This window comes from Dendrobium catenatum, unplaced genomic scaffold (assembly GCF_001605985.2).
Source record: "Dendrobium catenatum unplaced genomic scaffold, ASM160598v2 fragScaff_scaffold_1480, whole genome shotgun sequence".
NCBI lineage: Eukaryota > Viridiplantae > Streptophyta > Magnoliopsida > Asparagales > Orchidaceae > Dendrobium > Dendrobium catenatum.
The window spans coordinates 15,991-22,545 of record NW_021319942.1 but is presented as its reverse complement, the minus strand read 5'-3'; positions in this window follow the sequence as shown (position 1 = coordinate 22,545).

The window sequence follows — 6,555 nt, the reverse complement described above, 5'->3', positions numbered from 1 at the left end:
CATTAGTCCATCATTATTATTTTATTCGAAACCTACCCCATTGAATAGCATGACAGGGTTATTTGTATAAACATAAATTGAAGCATTTGCCCCGAATGGTTTGGTGGCATAATATACGGTTTTGATGGATGGAAGAGCAAATGTATTGTAGCAGCATCTTTGGGCATCTCCAACCTAAAATTCCATTTTTTAATTTAAAATGCATTAATTCATCTTCAATTAAACTTCATTTCTTTCTCTTTCGAGTTCTTTTTTACTCGCTGCAAAGGCACTCATCTTTCACACGCTTCTTCTGCAAATCTCATAGCACGAAAAATTATCGTAGGTGAACTGTGTGACGTCAATTTTATCTCACTGCGAAGGTAACCATCTTTCTACTCTTTCGCGCACTTTTTCGTCAAATCTTGTAACACGAATAAAAATTGATGTAGGTGAACACGAAAAATTGATGCATGTGAACAGTGCCACGTCAATATTCTTCTTGCGGTAAGCCCGCTAGAGACATGAAATTACAACATGTGGTGTTGTCACGTATGGGGTTCCCGGAACTTTTTATATATTGACTCGCACTATTCACCTACCAAATTTTGACGTACGATTTAGCATTTGAATGAAGCGAATAGCTGACAGCATGCCACCGTATGCAGTTCAATTGGAGACCATAGTGCCAATGCCAAATTAACTTTTTTTTTTTTTTTTGGAAATTAACTAAGTGCTGAAAAATAAATATAGAAAAACATTTTTTTTTTCATTGCTTGAAATATGAAAAAAATAATATATTAAAAGAGCTTTTTTTCATGAAATTTTGAAGGTCATATGTAGCATTTCATTTATAATTAAATTTACAAGTACATGATTAATCCAACTAAAAAAATGAAATATATTATAAGTTCCAAGCTAATAAATGGAGCTAACAACACTCATGAGAGATAAAAGAAATTTAACAAAACAAGAAGAAGAATGAAAATAATAAGATAGGTGGGCTCAAAGTAATAACAGTCCAAAGGTCAAAACCAACTATTGTAACATCCCCTGATTTTTTTTTTTTTTCACTATATATTATTTAGGTAATTTGTCCCCCTTTAATCTATTTTTTTAGTCTTTATTACAAGATTTTTAGGCAATTGCCCCCAGTATAATTAAATATATTGTATAGATGTGTTATTGTTAGGAAATGATGAACTAAATACAAAGAGAAATAGTAAATCAACCCACCCCCGAAACTTATGGCTGGTTCCGCCCCTAATCTCAACACATCATCATGATCAGCACATAGGCAACTAGCTAAGCATTGGGTTGCACCAGGATGAGAAACAATCACTCTTGATGTTGTTAGGGTGGTACCAAAAGCAAGCATAATAATATTAAGAGAAATTTGGAATAAATAGAGGCAGTCTACCATTCATAAAAGATGTACGTGTATATAGACATGTAATGTTTGTATGTATTATCGATTTAACAAAAACAATTAGTTAGTAGAGTAAAATTATTTTCCATTTCTAGATAACCCCTCTTCCATTCATAAGGAATCTACTATCAGATAAACCCTTAAACAGTCTACAAACATCAAAAAAATTGTCCCAATGGCGGGGCATGTTACACAACATGGTGTCAAACACAAAATAAAAAAGGAAAACTTCCACTCGAAAACATAATCCCACTTATAAAAATAAAAGCGGTTGCGAGCATAGAAGGAGACTATCATAGAAGGTTCTTTAAATGGACATTAACTATAATGAGGAGGCCTTTCCATTTTTGGTGAGGAGGGGGAGGAATTCTCTGGAAAAGTCGATTGAAATTCAATAATCAAAGGCAATGCCTAATTGAGAGAATGAAATTTTGATGAATTCATATTGCGGGAGCATAAGAGAGCACTCCAAAAGTACAACGAGGAGAAAGGCCTGATCAGTAGAGGCAACAGTGAGAGAGCGAGAAGAGAAAGGAAAAAACCCCGGTGAAAACCCTAACCCTAGCAAAGTGAAAAAGGCATCGAGCCAATTTCATTTTTCGTTTGCTTGTTTCGGAATTTATTAATTAAATGAGCGTTAAAATTATGAAAAATAAAAGGGGTAATGGAGAAGTTGATGACCACCTAATTCAATTTTATTTTAACATTTTCTAGTCATATATTGATTTATATTTTAATCATGTATTTTTCTCTTGTTAGAGTTAAATGGTCATTTTACAATTTAATTTTTATTATTCTTTAATTAGGATTAGGTTGGTATTACATTTTTTTATTAAAGATTACTTTATTATTTTTTAGTGAAGACTTTAAACATAAATAATTGTATCAATTCTTCTTTTTTTATGAAACCTATTTAAAAATATAGTTCACATTATTTAAAATTTTATATTTAATCAGGACTCCTCTCTCTCTCTCTCTCTCTGTCTCTCTCTCTCTCTCTCATGATTCTCTAATCTCTCTTTTTGGCCTGTAAGTCAGCTTTGATCTCTAAACAAATCTTTTAATTAAGTGGATATTTGAATTTTTTAACTTCTTCCTCTTTCCCTCAATGAAATATACTCTCAATCACTTTATTATAACACCCTCAATATATTGTTCTCTTTACCTCCTTTGGCTCTAACTGTGTTTTGAAATTCCTTCAACCACCATTAAAGTAAAAAAAATCAACTTCCCCATTAATGCACAAAATTATGTTTGTATTTTTTATGTATAAGCGATTCAAATCTCCCAATATCAAATTTAATCAAACTAATTTGTTCAAAAGTCATAGAGAATCACATAAACAGTTAGGAATGAAGAAAATTGTCGAAATCATTGAGAATATTACAATGTAGAGCATTGAGACACAGATCCAATGAGTTATAAATCATTTAATTTAGAAGAAAGTTGTGAGAGATATGCTCAAATATTATTTAGAATTTCCACAATTTTAAATAATACATATGAGCTTTAAATAGACAATGGCATCAAGCTACAATCACTCTCAAACATGTCGACGTGAGTCCCCTTTCAACACTGCAATGATGCAATCCAAATCAACCGACCTATATCACAACTCAATCCAATATTGAATGCCATTCATACATTCAATCAGCGATTGAATGTGCTCCATCAGCTCCCTTAAACATAAGTCTACTTTAGCCCATCATATGAATCCTGACATTTTTTTTAGATGTTTAATATTTTATTTTTATTCTCTACATTCATCATAATCTTCTCTAATATATTTCTACATAGTAATTATATCTTTTCTTAAATAAGTCTTTTTTGGTATGATCCTCTTATTAGAATTTTTTGGAAGTGTTGGGTACAATGTAGCATTCCTTTGACATGTTGCCCCACACAAAAAATATTGATGCATTAAATCAAAATTGCTATTTTTATCATTTTTTTTCTCTTTTGTGTTCTTATTGAGCATTGGTTCCATTGAAAAGCATTTGCTATAAAGCACACAAAACAATTCTCTTATTTATGTGTTAAAACATGATTTCATTGTGTTTGTGTGTGTATAGCAACCGGCTTCGTTTGGAATAGCTTTCTTAATGTCTACAAAAGCAGTTTTTAGTAAAAAAAATTAGAAATTCTTGTACTAAAAAATTACTTTAGAAAGCCGTCCTAAACGAAACTTAAGTTAAACTTTATGATGGTTGAGAAGTAGCCTTCATTCATTCAAATAGTGCATTGGTTTCAATGTAAAGCATCTCCCTCAGGATAGTGATTGTAACTTGAGACTCACTTTTTGTTGTATTTAAATGGTTAGTCCAATGATTGGTGGCTACACAATCAATTTATAAACCACACAAAACTAAACAATGACTTATTGTTCCTTTTCATTAGTTGGCACACTGATTTCAAGTCCTATTGTGCACAAAAAGTGAAAGAGGAATGGAGTAATGATCAAGAACCCTATTGAAAGGCCCCTTGGTTTTAAGTATTTGAAAATTAAATATATTTAAATAATTATAAATAACACACCTTGTATAAATTTATGAATAACTATAGAATGAACTTTCGAATTTAATCTAATACACGTATTGTTATTCTAAAAGTCCATTTTAAATTGAGAAAAGTATTCTATGTATAATTTTTAATTTTTTTGGCCGGAATAAAAAGTGATGCTGACCATTTGATTTTGGGCGGGCAGGATGACATTATTTAGATGGGGGACATCTCGAAACACAAGACATTAAGTTAGGGCCCATGTGTTCGTTGGACCACCCATGCAAAGATAGAACAACTCAGACAGGAGATCAATTAGGATCTGTTAAAGACCGACTTTTATTACTTTATTATTCATATTGTAACTACACGTATGTTTGGTCACCACTTTCTTGTTATTTTCTACCTGATTTCTAGATATTTATATGGTAAGAGCCATTTTGAAAGCGGAATCTATTAATGCATGATAACTATGAGAAAATCACTATTCAGTTTAAAATATATATATTTAAAATACTCTTAAAATACTTAGAACATTTTTCAAATAATTTTACTTTCTCGCATTGTTTCACAATTACATTTATAAAAAATATATAACTATCCCAAATGGAGCTTTATGTTTCGCTTGAGACAGCTTTCTTACTAGTTTTTACATTAGCTTTCTAGCACAAAATGTTTTTAAAAGCAGTAAAAAAAATTATAAAAAATTATCCCAAACGTAATTTTAAATCTACTTATGTTATGAAACACACATCATCTTAAAATAGCCTGACTATTAACACTCAAAATCGAGCTCCTCTATCTTTTCCCATCCCCCCAATACCTTTCAACACTCCATTACCATACCTTACAATTATAAAATTTTAATATCAGATAAAGTTGTAGTAGACTAAGGATTGCAACTTGTTATTGGTACGATGTGGCCTCATCACAACTAACTAATATAGCAAAGCCTAGGTCCCTGGCTTGAATCTCTTGGCAAGCAAGGAAAGCCTTAAGTGTTGGCCTGTGTAAATTGGTGTAGGTTGCATGCTAGATCGACCAGAATTTTCACTGGCCAAAATACAGTGCTTCCTTTTATATATATATATATATATATATATATCAGATTGCATATCTAGTTCATCAAATTTAAATCAGATGGATTGACTAGGTCCCAAGTACTCCACCAATTGGTGAATGCCACGGTGTTCAACAGGTTCTGTATTCATTTCAGCCATAAAAGAGTACATTTATGTTGTTACATGTTTGACCAAGCTTTTTACTAAGAATATTTAAATATTGTTGGGTGCTAGAAAATTTCTGATGATTGGAAAATATATTAATATTTTAAGTTGTTTCGGGTAAAACTCATAAATGAAAAAAAAAATCATCACATTAACGTTGTGAGCATGAGAAAGCAATGAGTTCAGCGTGTGTTGGATGTGGTTTCAATGGTGTGCATTTACCTCATAAGTGATTGTATGTATTAACGACGTCTATCTACCTTACAAGTGATCGTGTGCATCGAAATTAACGGCGAGAATGTGCTTTGGTGCACTCAAGGTGACAAAACTCATTTGCTAGTGGTTGAGAGATTATAGTAAGGTGATAGTAGCTAGGAGACAGAACATAGTCGAACAATGGTAGTCAAGTGACAATGGACAAGGGATGTCAAATATGATGTAGTAGTCATACAATGACAGTTGATCAACTATGGTTGCTGGTGATGATTGTCAATATTAATTATTAAAAGTTAGGAGGAGCTAAATGCTCTCTCAATATTTGACTTGAGATCTTACTTCTAAGCCTCCTAACCTCCCATGTCTCATTAAGGGGTGTCAAAAGTTGACACGACTTGAAACCCGATTAAAAAAAAATCAGGTTCGGGTCAACCCATTTGTGAAACTGGTCCAGTCCGGGTTCAGATTTCTAACCCGTATGAAAAATGGGTTGGCTTTGGGTTGATCCGAAAGTCGAAGCTGACCTGGCTAACTCAGATCCTGCGTGATGAATCATTGCCAGAGTCGCTCGCCGCTCATCCAGGCCGCCTCTTTGCGCTTGGGTTTAGCCTTGGCTCAGACCTTGAGTGTGCTGCGCGCACTTGTCGACTTGCGGCCTACCAAGTCGAGCCCCGCCTCCACCGGTCCATCCACTAGGCCGCCTCTTCGAATCCGTGTGACTCAACTTGTCGACCTTGTATGACAGCCCAGGCCCTACGTGCTCCATCGCTCGGGTCGAGCCTTGTCGAGCCGCTAGTCTCCCACGATGCCCAGGCCCCCAGCATGTGCGTGATGACTCAACCTCGTTGCTCACACAGGCCCTACATTGCTACACTTGCGCGACTCAGCGACTACGCCCGCAAGCTCGCAGGTCGGGTCGGGTCAACCCAGTAACCCGCACAGGTCCGGTCCTAGTTGAAAATCCTAACCCATTAAGCAAAATGGGTCGGGTGCAGACCGTTTACACCCGGGTCAACTCGTATTGGACCGAACCCGACCCGTTGACCCGAATAGACACCACTAATTCTCATTTTTATATGGAGAATATTGGTCTATTATAGTTTTTTGTGAGTAGCATTTTGATAAATCTGATCAAAATCTCAAAACACTTCATTTGAAAGTTTGTACGATTATCTAGATTATAGGCCATTCATTTCACATTTAAGT